This window comes from Cervus canadensis, chromosome 12 (assembly GCF_019320065.1).
Source record: "Cervus canadensis isolate Bull #8, Minnesota chromosome 12, ASM1932006v1, whole genome shotgun sequence".
In the NCBI taxonomy this organism is placed as follows: Eukaryota; Metazoa; Chordata; class Mammalia; order Artiodactyla; family Cervidae; genus Cervus; species Cervus canadensis.
This window is the reverse complement of record NC_057397.1, coordinates 31,749,200-31,764,848: the sequence shown is the minus strand read 5'-3', so window position 1 is coordinate 31,764,848 and position 15,649 is coordinate 31,749,200. Positions and strand designations below refer to the sequence as shown.

The 15,649-nt window shown below is 38.9% G+C and overlaps 1 long non-coding RNA gene across 1 annotated transcript in view; it reads right to left on the bottom strand.

Moving 5' to 3' along the window:
• Positions 1 to 15,116, bottom strand: part of LOC122451210 — a 45,605-nt gene extending 30,489 nt beyond the window's left edge. The window contains exon 1 of the long non-coding RNA XR_006272337.1: positions 14,909 to 15,116. This is a non-coding gene — a long non-coding RNA (uncharacterized LOC122451210). The remainder of the gene's footprint in view (positions 1 to 14,908) is intronic.
• Between the last annotated feature and the right edge of the window lie 533 nt (positions 15,117 to 15,649).

Genomic DNA, 15,649 nt, shown 5'->3' with positions numbered 1-15,649 from the left:
GACTACATTTGATACTTACCTTGTAACTAAATGAAGTTATAAAGTATTGATTGGGCACCACATTGTAAAACAAGTATCTCTTTTCTTAGTCCAAACTGACATAATGCTCTCAATCTGTTTCTTCTTTTGCATGGTTCCTAGAGCAAATTTTATGTTATAAGCATTGATCTAGTTAAGAAAATGAAACATTTCTGGATAAAAATACCTAAGGAAGTTGTGTATGTATGTGAATGTGTATGTTGTTACTAAAGTGACATTAATTGTTTACCTCTTAGAAAGACAGATTTAAACTTGAAAAAAATCTTGGTTAGTGAGAAGAAAGATATCAATAAAAAGATGGAACATTCTAGGAAAAATAGGACTTAGATTAATTTTGTAAAATAACACCAATGTAGTACATTAAAAAAGTGAAAAAGTTAAAAAAAAAAAAAAAAAAGTGAAAAAGTTCACCATATAATTATTGTTCTAGATAACATAAAAAAGACAAAATATCTTGGGTTGCCAGGAATTCAGCATGGTAATTAAGAAGCTGATATATAATGCAGAGAGTAATTCATGTAACTACCCAATACAAAGCAGATCTTCCAATATAGAATTATTTCCATCTTGCTCTTTATATGATAAGTATGCTTAGACCAGAGCCCTGTCAACCCTTATAACATACTCAACTATTCATCCATTTCCCTCCAAGGCAAATAGATTAGTCATTCATACTTGGGCTTTATGAAAATGCTATCATGAAAATATCCTGCCATCTGTTGACTATCAAAGCCAGGTACTGTATCTTTTCCTCTTAGAATGAATTCAGCTTGGTTGATTAAATATGTTTAATATATTGCAGGGTTTACATATATAAATTAATTTAGTTTCAGAATGCTTTTCTATGCATATTTTTGTTTATAAAAATAAGCTTGGATAAAATTGTGCTTTATATTTAAAAATTGGATATGAAGTAAGCATTTTCTCAGTTTTGAATTGGGGATTTGTTTTCATAGTTGAGCTGGAAGTTATTGCTATTCTATGAGAAGCAGGGCAACCTAGGAGGAATACAGATGCTAAGAAACATAACAGAATGTGCGTTTGTTCCTTGCTTTCTGGTGTAGAAGAATGCAAGAGACTATTTAGCTATAAACTTAATAATGCCTATTTACCCAAGCTTTTTTTCCAATGCATATTTATTCAGGCTTCCATGTATGGGCTCAGTTTTTGCTGGAAATTACTTGGTCTAGAGACCAGGGACTTTGGGAGGACTTTACCAAGGGCAGCTAGCGTTGTGTTCCCATCAGAGCTCCCCAGACATCACCCCTTTCACTGTCTTGCACTCACGCTCACTCAGTTGTGTCCTATGCTCTGCAACTTACTTATATAAATGCCCACTTCTATGAACCTTTCCTCACACCCTTGTATTTCCCTGTCTCTATTCATGAGCTATCTTTGCATTGCATAGATACTATTATGATAGCAGCTTTCCCTTGCATAATAATAATAACAGTGATAGTGATTATTGTTATTTTACTTATTTTTACTTTTTTCCTAATAGACTTCAGGATTCTTGAAATCACAATCTATGTAGTAGTTATCTTTGTATTTCTCTTCTCTAACCTAGGGCAGAGGATAGATAAGGTGATCAGTGAATGTTGTTGAAATCTTAAGTAAAGGCATTTGCCTTATTAAGCTGGTGAATGAGACTATTTTCTATTACCTGGCAATTTTCAAGATGGGTTAAATTCTCATGATTGCAAAGGGCACCTAAGTAGAAAGAAATCACCCTGCATTAGTTGATGACAATATTCTTATATTAAAATGCCATTTAGAAGCCTAGCTGATTGAAAAATAGTAGTTTCACTGTTATATATAAACCAACATTTTGTACTGCATTTACTATTGGTGACTCCTGTCTACAGAAACAATGGCTACAGAAAACATCAATTTCGTAAAAACTACAAAAAGATCATTGGAAAATCAAGGAAGAGTGGACAAAAATCTAAAATCCCACCCTCCACATGAGATCCTTTTAACCCAGAAGTTATCTAAGAGGGATGACATTTACATTTTGATAGATGTTAATGTGTTCCTATACCCAGAAGTAGCAGATCTGTGCATATAATGGCCTTGTCTTCCCAGGTTTAGTTCTGTACTCTGCTTTGGTTTGCTTTCCTGCTCTTTCAAAAGGAAGACTGCTCTCAGCAGGAGAATTTGATGCTGAGAAGCCGACAACACTAACTTGTCTTTCAGTGGAGTCCTATTCCATTAAAAATAAACCAGGGCTTCATTCTTGTTACAGTTCTTCACGTGGGCCACAGACCAGAGGTCCAGCCCATACTCATCTTTAGTTTTAGTGAGACAGTGCCATTGTAATTTATGGAAAGATTCAGAAAATTCTTTTTTCCCTGCTAAGTTTATTCTAACTGAATAAATCAACTTTTCATGTCATTAAACATCACTTTCTTGTGACAGATGAGAAACCAGAAATCTAAAACCATTTAATAATTAACTCAGGATTGTAGAGATGGAACTAATGTCAGTGCTTTCGCTACTACACCAAGTTGACTGGATCGTGTAAACTTTTATTTCCCTTTAAACACTGAGATCTTTTGAATTGTGATGCTGGAGAAGACTCTAGAGAGCCCCTTGTACTGCACTGAGAACACATCATTCAATTCTAAATGAGATCAACCTTGAATATTCACTGGAAGGATTGATGCTGAAGCTGAGGCTCCAATACTGTGACCACCTGATGTGAAGAGCTGACTCATTGGAAAAGATGCTGATGCTGTTAAAGATGGAAGGCAGGAGGAGAAGAGGGTGACAGAGGATGAGATGGTTGAATGGCATGAGTTTGAGCAAGCTCTGGGAGATAATGAAGGACAGGGAAGCCTGGCATGCTGCAGTCCATGGGGTCGAAAAGAGCTGGACACAAATTAGCATCTGAACAGCAACGAACAACAAAACCAAGAACAATGTCCTTGGTGGTATCTTGTTTCTAGTGTCCCTTGATGGTTGGTGTACATCTTGGGGCTGAATCCATTTCTGAGGGGAGAGTATCAAAGCAGACATTGGTGGTTTCTCCCAGTTTGGAAAACAAATGAGATCTGAGAACTCTTCACCTAGATGAGGACACAGCCAGCCCACGACTGGCGGGGGAAGCTTGAATCTGGATGGTGGAGGACCCCGGTCTCTTGCTGCATTAAAGTCCATTCAGTGCCACAGTGCAGAGCCACCACTTATAGGAACACACTGCCAGAAACGTCAGGCCCATGAATGTATTACAAAGGCTAAAAGTAGAAAATGTGCTTTTCCTATTGACTTGCTTGTATAAATAGCTTAGAGATGTTTTCCAAGTGCAAATCCCTAACACTTAAAAAATTTCACTTCACCCAGTGGGAAGAAAATACTCATTAAAGAACCGCAAACCTCAGCTTCTTGGCAGGAATTTTCAGCTCATTACGTGGTAATTAATACTAATCTATATGCTAAAAAAAAGTTAAAAAAAAAAGAAAAAACCCAAACCTTTTTCCTTTGTTCCAATTTTTCTACTGCTGCACTGCTAGAAAAGTTAAAACAGAATCCTTCATTTTTTAAAAAGAAGTTATATTGCAAATGAAAGTTTTCAGACTTTGGCTGAAGAGATCTTTACATTTTTAGGTTCCTGATGATAAAAGGTTGTTTTTAAAATACTAACATTGCTACAGGACATTGCTACAACTCTAAGCACCACAACCAGTAGAAATAATGCAAGTACTAGCAGGAATCTGAAAGCTCTTTAAACCCACTTTTCAGATATGGCTTTATCTGGATTAGATAACTCACTCACGTGGTCTTAGTAAGCTTATATTTCATATCTATCTTATATTCCAGATAAACATGGCTCATTATAGAATTTGAAAGCGTGGTCTCTGATTATTATTCCAAACTAAACCATACAGAATAAAATGAGAGACACATACCTGGTTTCTTAAAAGTGTGAAATACAGAATGTTTTTGCCTGTATTCCTGCCATTATATTTTTTGAAAAAAATATAATAACTTGGCAGAGAGGAGAGAAGGGATATATTTTTCATGTGATCTCAGGAAATAATACTTGGTGGTGACTATGGCAATGAATAAGAAAATGATTAAGAAAGTAAACAAAATATAATGATGGAAGGACTGGTTGGGAAGGAAATACACATTAAGAACAGACTATAAATAAGGTGCTAGATGTGGGCATTGCATTTACTGTGAATTTGAATTATGTAAATTTGAAATGCCATGATACACATATTCGATTTCCAATTTATGCAAAGTTGAAATGATGTAAATTCTCCCAAATCAAAAATTCTTTAAAATATTGTATACTTATAAAATTTAAGGGTAGGGCAACTGTATTTAGGCTATTGACACCTTGTCTGGAAATAAAAATATCTGTCATCCTTTGTTAAGATTACTTTGGCTTTTAAGCCAGTTTTGATTTGTGCTCTTCAGAAATCTCTTTCATGGATTACGAGGGTCATCCACTGAGTTTAGGGGATGCTAACTTAAACACACATCAGTCAATGCCGCTGAAGTTCTCCCTGTCCGGTGGGGGAGGCAGAGAGGTATATAGATGAATGAAATAAGATGAGATATGTAATGATGTTTCCAAAGTCCAGAGAAAAGACACCTGACCCAACTGGAGGCAGGGAAGACATTCTAAAGCAACTGTCACTTGAGTTGATTCCTGTAGAAAACTGCAATTTCTCCTGGAGAATAGTTAACTGGATGTTGAGTGGACTGTAGGAGGGAAAGCAAATTCCAATGGAGAGAACAGTATATGTAAAGGTATGCAGACAAAGAAACACTGTGGTTAGTCCAGAACACAATAAGCAGTGAGTCTGGAGAGGTAATTGGCAGCTATATTATCCAGAACTATGCTAAGGAATGTGGACAAAATACTCACTTCATGGGCTTTGAGTATGACACAGCACAATTTCTATTTTATAGGAATCATTCTGAAAGCAATATGCAAGATGATTGACAGGATGCTGAGCAGGGGCAATGTAAGATATGATGAAATACAAAACTAAGGCCATAGAGACAAGAAAGAAAAAAGTGATTAAGCTGAGTGACCTCTGTGCAAAAAATGCATAAGTTTTGGCAATTGGTTAGTTTGAGGATGGGGTAGAAACTCTTGGGGATGAAGATAACTGTATGGAGATATGGATGTATATACTTGGATTGAATAAACAGAACTTAGAGACCAACTGGATATGGGTGCTGGGGAGGAGGGAAGAGGGAAAGCAAATTTGGGGTTGGAATAATGTCCAGTAAGGGCTTCCCTGATGGCTCAGAAGGTAAAAAATCCTTCTGTAATGCAGGAGACCCGAGTTTGATCCCTGGGTTGAGAAAATCCACTAGAAAAAGGAATGGCTACTCACTCTAGTATTCTCTCCTGGAGAGTCCCATGGACAGAGGAGCCTGGTGGGCTACAGTCTATGGGGTTGCAAAGAGTCAGACACGACTGAGTGACTAAACATGAGCGCAAGTGTGAAGTAAAGGATTAACTCAGTGGATCTGAATTGTTCAAACACTGTATATTCCAAACAAAAGCTTGGCTCTTGTTCACCTCCTGGGAGATAACCTCTAAACGCTTGGATAATCTTGACTGTTACGAGTCTCTTTCTTTACCTGAGGCCTTGGGCCATGCTAGGTATTGTATGATGACAACTTGATATATGGTGGGAACCTTGGGGCAGGTAGGATCAGTTTGAGCTCTGGAAGGAATGGACATTAAGTAACTAAGATCAGCCATGTGGGCGTTCAGCATGCCTATGTGACCAATCTCCTACAAAAACCCTGGACAGGTAGGCTTGGATGCCTCTCTGGAGGATAATATTTTGTGTGTGTTGTCACATAGCATCACTAGGAGAATTAAGTGCTGTCTGGAAGAATTCCCTGGTAAAGAACAATAGGAAGCTCGTTGCCTGGTCTCTCTTGGTCTCTGCTCTGTGTTTTTTACCTCTGAGGATTTTAATCCATATCCTTTCACTACCATAAACTATAATAGTAAAAGTAACTAACAGCTTTTCTGAGTTCTATGAGTCATTCTAGAGAACTGTTGAAGCTGAGGGTGGTTTTGCACACATCTGAAAGCATGAAATCAACTGAATAAACAATGGCATGACTTAAAGAGTTAAGGAATACATGAGGAGAAAGAGATTTGAAAATATAAATTCAGTTTTGAATATGCTGAGTTAAAGTGCTTGTGTTAAAGTGCTCATTGAGTTAAAGACTGTATCCATGAAACTAAAAGATGCTTGCTCCTTGGAAGAAAAGTTATGACCAACCTAGATAGCATATTAAAAAGCAGAGACATTACTTTGCCAACAAAGGTCTGTCTAGTCAAAGCTGTGGTTTTTCCAGTAGTCTTGTATGGATGGGAGGGTTGGACTATAAAGAAAGATGAGCATGGAAGAATTGATGCTTTTGAACTGTGGTGTTGGAGAAGACTCTTGAGAGTCCGTTGGACTGCAAGGAGATCCAACCAGTCCATCCTAAAGGAAATCAGTCCTGAATGTTCATTGGAAGGACTGATGCTGAAGCTGAAACTCCAATACTTTGTCCACCTGATGCAAAGAATTAACTCACTGGAAAACACCCTGATGCCAGGAAAGATTATAGGCAGGAGGAGAAGGGGATGACAGAGGATGAGATGGTTGGATGGCATCACCAACTCAATGGACATGAGTTTGAGTAAACTCTGGGAGTTGGTGATGGACAGGGAAGCCTGGCATGCTGCAGTCCATGGGGTCGCAAAGAGTTGGACATGACTGAGCAACTGAACTGAACTGAAAGTTCTTGGGCAATATAGAGGTGGAAATGTCCAGTAAGAATTATGTATAAATGTGGGTAGAGGAGAGAGGACTAAGACAGAGCTAAGAACCTGGGAACCATAGCTAGAGATGCTATTTAAATCCACAGTTAAGGACAAGATTACTCTGGGAATTTCTTTTTTTAAAGGAAGTTAAAAGAATAATTTTGGGAAACTCTGACCTTTAAGGGAAAGAGAAGACACCATCTAAGAACCAGAAAGAAACTAAGAAATCAATGGTTTCTCAAAAGCCAACAGTAAAGAATATTTCAAGCAGAAGATTTGTCTTTTTGATATAACAGTATCAAAAGTCACAGAAAGACCAAGTAATACCAGGAATAAAGAGCATCACCTAGATTTTATTTTGTTTTATTTTTAAGTATTCTTTTTTAAAATATTCTTTTCCATTATGGCTTATCTCAGCAGATTAGATATAGTTCCCTGTGCTGTACAGTAGGACTTTGTTATTTATCCATTCTAAAAGTAATAGTTTGCATCTACCACCCCCGAACTCCCAGTCCATTCCTCTCCTTTCCCTCTCTGCTTTGGTGACAACAATTCTGTTTATGTCTGTGAGTCTGTTTCTGTTTTACAGATAGCTTCATATTTGCCATATTTTAGATTCTATATATAAGTGATATCATATGGTATGTCTTTTTTTTTCCCGCTTCACTTAGTATGATAATTTCTAGTTGTGTCCATGTGGCTGCAAATGGCATTATCGTGGCCGAGTAGTATTCCATTATATTTTAAAATGGTGGCATTGATACTGTACTTTACACTTGACAGATGAAGAAACAGGTGCTCAAAAATCATATAGTGATTTAGCAAAAGTCACATGGAGAGTGGCAAAGGGTAGCTTAGAATTTAGATCTGTGTGACAGGTTATACTGTTCCTACTAAACCCCACTACTGGCCAGTCTCATGAGAGACAGATACCTCTCTAGAACAGATCTGAGTCTCACTTATTCTTCCAGAGTCACTGCTTTTCTGCATGAAGCATTCTCTAACCACGCCAACCCTCTCTGCTCCCTCTGTCGCCTTCACTTCCAGTATTAGACACACTCTTGCACATCTCCTTAGGATGGAGGCTTGCTGTCTCCCACAGTGAGACTGTAAGTTGTCAAAGGCAGAGAATTACATTTCAAAGTATAGCTGTACAAAGCTTTGAGTTATGGCATAAGATCTAACTTCCTATTCTTGTGATGTTGCTTCAGACATAAAAAGATGAATCTCACCCCAGGGGATGTATATTCTGTAAAAAAAAGAAAAAAAGAAAACAAGAATCAGTCTGCAAAGGTTTTATCATGTATCTAAACCATAGATCAGAGTAACATTTTATTTTTTCCCTCTTTGCAGACGTAAGTAGGAATGTATAGCTAGACAACAAAACTGTTAAGAAAGTGAACAGGGAGTGAAGACTCCACTTGCTTCCTCTGGAGATGGGAGCAGAGCCTAAGGGGTGGTAAGGGGTTTTTAGGAAGTTAACCTGAAGGAAGTTCATAGGACAATCAAGGAAGACACTGGACAAAATAATATATTAAAATTTAAAAGGATGGTGATAAAATTATAAAGGTTCTTTGTGAGATAAATAGAAAAATTTGTTCCTGGGAAATAAGTTATTTTTCCTTGTTAATGTTGTTTGTTGTTGGAAACCCTGAGTGTTTGTAGTCTGAGCTGGTGAAGTCCCTCTCATCCATAATGAAGGCACTTGTTCAGAAGTGGTTTCTAGGATTGAAAATATTCCCTGTTCTTGCTGGCCCATACTTCCTCATTTCTCTGAGTTTTAAAGCTCTGAATGTATCCAGAGAAAATGGGGAGGTGTTTTACTCTCAGTATGTTTTTATTGTTCAGTCACTTTGAGACCCCATGAACTGCAGTGAACCAGGCTTCCCTGTCCTTCACTATCTCCTGGAGTTTGCTCAGACTCATGTCCATTGAGTCAGTGATGCCATCTGTCATCTCATCCTCTCTCGCCCCCTTCTCCCTCCTGCCTTCTATCTTTCCCAGGATCAGGGTCTTTTCCAATGAGTTGGCTTTTCACAGTAGGTGGTCAAAATATTATGGCTTCAGGTTCAGCATCAGTCCTTCCAATAAATGTTCAGGGTTGATTTCTTTAGGATTGACTGGTTTGATCTCTTGGCTGGCAAGACTAGATATCAGTCATTACTGGGCTACTTACCCAATAGTCAACGTCAAGTGAAGGTTTCAACCATCTTAAGTAATGCAGAATGTTAATGGAAGTTCTCTTAATTTGCAAGACTCCTCTCACTAACCCGTCCCCTTCGTGGCCTTTGAGAGGCAGTATACTGCGCTGGTTTGGAGACCAAAGATCCTGGAGGCAGTCTGCTTGGACTTGAATTCCAATTGCATTTCTTGAAAATAGTTTTAGTGTGTTGAATGGTGACCATCAAAAGGATTCAATTCAGTCAGTTCAGTTCAGTCACTCAGTCATGTCCAACTCTTTGCGACTCCATGGACTGCAGCACGCCAGGCTTCCCTGTCCATCACCAACTCCCAGAGTTTACTCAAACTCATGTCCATTGAGTCGATGATGCCAACCAACCATCTCATCCTCTGTTGTCCCCTTCTCCTACTGCCTTCAATCTTTCACAGCATCAGGGACTTTTCAGATGAGTCAGTTCTTTGTATCAGGTGGCCAGAGTATTGGAGTTTCAGCTTCAGCTTCCAGTGAATATTCAGGACTGATTTCCTTTAGGATGGACTGGTTGGATCTTCTTGAGGTCCAAGGGACTCTCAAGAGTCTTCTCCAACACCATAGTTCAAAAGCATCAAATCTTCAGCACTCAGCTTTCCTTATAGTCCAACTCTCACATGCATACATGACTACTGGAAAAACCACAGCCTTAACTAGATGAACATTTGTTGGCAAAGTAATGTCTCTGCTTTTTAATATGCTGTCTAGGTTGGTCATAATTTTTTCCAAGGAGTAAGCATCTTTTAATTTCATGGTTGCACTCACCATCTGGAGTGATTTTGGTGCCCCCCAAAATAAAGTCTGTCACTGTTTCCACTGTTTCCCCATCTATTTGCCATGAAGTGATGGGACCAGATGCCGTGATCTTAGTTTTCTGAATGTTGAGTTTTAATACAAGTTTTTCACTCTCTTCTTTCACTTTCATCAAGAGGCTCTTTAGTTCTTCTTCGCTTTCTTTTATGATGGTGGTGTCATCTGCATATCTGAGGTCATTGATATTTCTCCTGGCAATCTTGATTCTAGCTTGTGCTTCATCCAGCCCAGCATTGCTCATGATGTACTCTGCATATAAGTTAAATAAGCACAGTGACAATATACAGCCTTGATGTACTCTTTTCCCAATTTGGAACCAGTCTGTTGTTTCATGTTCAGTTCTAGCTGTTGCTTCCTGACCTGCATACAGATTTCTCAAGAGGCAGCTCAGGTGGTCTGGTATTCCCATCTCTTTCAGAATTTTCCACAGTTTGTGGTGATCCACACAGTCAAAGGCTTTGGCATAGTCAATAAAGCAGAAGTAGATGTTTTTCTGGAACTCTCTTGCTTTTTTGATAATTCAACAGATGTTGGCAATTTGATCTCTGGTTCCTCTGCCTTTTCTAAATCCAGCTTGAATATCTGGAAGTTTGTGGTTCATGTACTGTTGAAGCCTGGCTTGGAGAATTTTGAGCATTACTTTACTAGCATGTGAGATGAGTGCAATTGTGTGGTAGTTTGAGGATTCTTTGGCATTGCCTTTCTTTGGGATTGAAATGAAAACTGACCTTTTCCAGTCCTGTGGCCACTGCTGAGTTTTCCAAATTTGCTGGCATATTGAGTGCAGAACTTTCACAGCATCATCTTGTAGGATTTGAAATAGCTCAACTGGAATTCTATCACCTCCACTAGCTTTGTTCATAATGATGTTCATAGTCCTAAGGCCCACTTGACTTTGCATTCTAGGATGTCTGGCTCTAGGTGAATGATCACACCATCATGATTATCTGGGTCATGAAAATCTTTTTTGTACAGTTCTTCTGTGTATTCTTGCCACTTCTTCTTAGTATCTTCAGCTTTTGTTAGATCCATACCATTTCTGTCCTTTATTGTCCCCATCTTTGCATGACGTGTTCCCTTGGTATCTCTAACTTTCTTGAAGAGATCTCTAGTATTTCCCATTCTATTGTTTTCCTCTATTTCTTTGCACTGATCACTGAGGAAGGCTTTCTTATCTCTCCTTGCTATTCTTTGGAACTCTGCATTCAAATGGGTATATCTTTTTCTTCTTTGCTTTTCACTTCTCTTCTTTTCTCAGCTATTTGTAAGGCCTCCTCAGACAGCCATTTTGCTTTTTTGCATTTCTTTTTCTTGGGGAGCAAAAGGATTGTCCATGTCCTAATACTCTGACCCTTTGAATGTAATCTTATTTGGAAAAAGGATCTTCACAAGTATCAGTCAGCGAAGGATCTTGAGATGAGAACATCCTGGCCCTAAATTCAATGGCGGTGTCCTTAGAAGAAGGGGGAGGGGTGATACAGACAGAGGAGAAAGCCATACTGGATACTGGAAAGCAGATTTGAGAATAATTCAGCCACATGTCAAGGGACCCCTGGAGCCCCCAGAAGCTGGGAGAGGCAAAGGAGGACTCTTTGATAGAACCTTCAGAGGGATTATGACCTTGCCAACACCTTGATTTCATACTTCTGGTTTCCATGTGAGAGAATAAATTTCTGTTGTTTTAAGCCTCCAAGCCTATGGTAATTTATTATAGCAACCATAGAAAACTAACACAGTGGGGTAACTGGGCAAGTCAATTACCTTCTCTGTGTCATTTTATTCCTCATGTATATTACAAAGATAATATTAGTGCTCACCCCATAGGTTAATGAGGATAAATAAGTCAGTTGACTGCTTAGAATAATACTGCAACATAGTAAGACCTGGTAAACATTTGGTCTTGTGTTATTAGTTCACACTGATCACCACTGTTAAGTTCACTTTCCAAGGTTATGTGGACTCTTGAGGGCCTGAGTGTCTGCTTCTGCTATGCAAAGCTTAAGCAAAAGGTGGTTTTTGGATGAAAGGCCATGACACCTTGCACCAACCTTTCCTAGGTGCTCCCTGCAGCCTGCCTGTCTGAGTAGGTGGGGGGTCTCTTCTGACAAGGCTTAACTGCAAGCAGCAGGTTAGAGTTACAAAACTGACATCTTGTTCCCTTATCCACTATAAAATCATAGGGTTCATCTTTCTTTCCTGGGGCAAAAATATTAACATCCATCAGTTTTTCTTACTAACTCACTGTGAAAAACATTGTAAATTAACACATTAACCAGCCCCCTGTAAAAGTTGGTGATATTTTTACTTCTCATAGAAAAGGGTGGTTTCTTTTTAATTTGTCTTGTGGTTGTGGCTGGCTTATTTAAATTGTGACTTGACTGAAGGCAGTGGCTGTATCATGCGTCTTTGTATCTCTGCTGCTTGTCTTGTACATGATAAGACAATCAGTATGCAATATGTAATTAGCTACGGAGTTACTGCTTCGCAGGTGGCTCAGTGGTGAAGAATCCACCTACCAAGCAGGAGATGTGGGTTTAATCCCTGGGTCGGGAAGATCCCCTGCAGTAGGAAACGGCAACCTTCTCTAGTATTCTTGCCTGGAAAATTCTGTGGACAGAGGAGCCTGGTCAGCCACAGTCCACAGGACTACAAAGAGTTGAACGTGACTTAGCAACTAAACAACAACAAATAATGAAGTTATTACATTGCCATGCTCCTGGGCTGCAAGACCTAAAAAGTTTCAGAGCACTCAGAAAGAGACTGATTTTCCCCTGTAACTTGAAGCAGAAACTACCATTACCACTAAAAAAGAAAATGTTTTAAAAGAGTCCTTTTTGGCCACTAAGTCATAGTTAATTTTGCAAGACTCTGACTTTTACGTTTTCTAATGTTATTCCCTCTGCTCACAATGTTCCTTTCCTCCTTGGCTACCCATTCAACCTTCACATCCCAATTCAAATGTCACTTCCTCAATGAAGTCTTCTGGGATATTCCTACTGCTAATCCTTGTTCCTACCACTTTCATGGCACTTGTCATGTGGAATTGTAATTATTGACTTGCATTTCCATCTTTTAAGCTGGGAGCTTCCAGAGGGTCCTCCACCATTTCCATCTCTGTACACCTAGGGTAGATAGACCATAGTGCCTGGATGTAGACTTGCTCAATAATCATTGGTTGACTGACAATTTAACTGACTACATCGATGAATATATTAATGCACAGTATTCTAGTGGGATTTGCCCAGCCTGCCCTTTAAGCAATTGCCATGTGACAGACTGAATCAGAGTTAGGGAGATGCCTTCATTTCTGTGACTGTTTCCCTTTGGTTGACTCCTCTTATTTTAGTAAAGTTATTTTGCTTCCTTAGCGATGATTGAATTACCAATCGTCCATATTTTCCTCATGCCTTCTAAATTGTCCTGTATCAAAGTGGAATCCTCTTATTCTGCTAATTCACTTTAACAATGGATACATTTTTATACATCTGTTCAAGTATCTTCAGTTGGTTCCTTAGTCTTAGGGAATACTGTCCAAGTCCTTTTCCTTGCACTGAGCACAAGCACAGAAGCAGGAGATCCTTCAAGGAGCCAAAGAAAAATAACGATGCTTTGCAATAAGAAGGAAGAGAACTGGGACAAAGTGGTATATGTTATAGATGGAGGGCCAACAGGTCTTGCTGAATGGATTATAGATGGGAGGTGAGAGAAAGAGAATAATTATGGGGAATTTCTAGGTTTTGATCTGAGCAGTTGGGAAAAAGGTGAGACAGGGAAGATTGAGATAGAAATAGCTTTGTTTTTATTTATTTATTTATTTTTTACTAATTTTACTTCATTTTTGTGTGTGTGCACGTGCATGTAGTGAAGTTGGAAATTTAAAGTTCTGTTTTGGACAAGTTAACCTTGGGCTGCATGATAAATTAGACATTAGAGATGTCAGTTGGCAACTGAACTTGGAGCTCCTCGCGACTCAGAGGTAGGATATTAGGTTTGGAATTCACTAGCATATACGTGATCTTTGAGGACTGGGTGTGTTTGAGCTCACCTGGGGAAAGAGTGTAGACAGAGAGGAGAGAGTCCAGGACTTAGTCCTGGATAAGTTCCAATGCAGGCAGTATTTATTATCAGTTATTTCCAATGCATTTCTTTTCGTATTAGTAATCACTTCCCAAAACCCAAAGCTTCTGTCTTACAGGATTCCCATTCTCAGAGAGTTCAAAAGAATTATGTGTTCCATATAATTTAGCACTGCTTATTTCGCCAAAAAAAAAATTCCGTTAAGATGTGCAGTTATTCCTTGCCATTGCTTTATGAGAAGCCTTAACTTCTTAAGAGACCTGTAATTTTCCTTTTAATTTCTGATGTGAAGAGTCTGTCGATAGATCTTAATCTGTTAATTACTGAAGCTTTATACTGGTTTCAACTTGCTAAAAACATTTCAATTGGATACCATTGGGGAAATACTTTTATGTCTTTTTACACTTTCCTGTTCTCGAAGCATTTATAAACACAGCAACTGAAGTTTTTTACCCAGAGAATAGCACAGAGTTTAACAAAACAAGGTATAACTTGGATTTCCAAAGCACTACCAGCATCTACCCAAGAACCAGCACGGTGCAACTTAATAAACCCTAGCCATCTCAACCCTGCACTGATGTCTTGTTGAGACACGAAAATGCAGTTTGTGAAAAATTGGCAGAATCCTACAATGCTTTTACACACATTCATTTGACAGAGACCCTCGGGGGAAAACACACACATACAGAAAACAAAAACAACATATGCCCAAGTGGTTAAGTGCTTTGTTTCCTATGCCTGTTCCACCCCCCCCCCCCCCATATAATAAGTCTATTTACAGGACATCTATAGGAAAGAACATGCACTTAGTTTATATCATTGACAGCTAAGCCTACATTGGAATTTCATCACACTCTCACTGACACCCACAATGTGTAGGAGCAAAAAAGAACTGGATCTGGCTGAAGTTCTACTCTCTCTCAGCTGCTAATACAGAAGACACTTAATGCTTAGTGTTGCTTTCTCCTTACCAGTAATGAAGGCTGGGCTGGGGTTGTGCCAGTGCTATTCACTCCCACTGTGAATCTTCTAATGCCACGATAATGCTTTATTTTTCAGGGTTCCTCCTGATCTTCTTCCCACTGTGATTTAGCAGAAAAATCCACACACTGCCAAAGGATCCCATACAATTACAGGATTTATGGGGTGCTAAAACAGCCCTTGGGCAAGGCTAGCAAAGCAAAGGAGCTATTCATTTATTCTGTAGTTTGTGGGTCGACACAAAAGGAAGTGGTCAAAACGGCAACTGTTTATTACCAAATCCAAGGAATTTAAGCCATGCCCTGAGACAATCTGCTGAGCAGGAGGAAACACAGGACTACACACAAATGTGAAGTGTGGTATACAGTTTTTCTCTCAGTGGATGGATTCTTTCTAAGACATTTGGTCCATTGGAGCCAGGGTACCCTTGTTCTGTAGATGAAGAGCTATTCCTTTATCCTGTCCCAAACTCTTAACTTGGGAGAAGATGTGAATGAAATGCAGATGTTTAGAAATATAGAAATCTCATTTGCTGTGATTACTTAGCCTGGGGAAAAAGTCAGTGAAATCACTAATTCTGTTTTCTATTTGTCTTATTTACTGAGAGGTTTTAGAGGTAAGAATATAAAACCTTATTAAAGAAGACTTGATAAATCTTTTTTTCTTTTGAGCAGAATTGCTTTTTGTTTCATAGTAGAACAGTAGAATGGAAAACCACCATCCTTAACCAA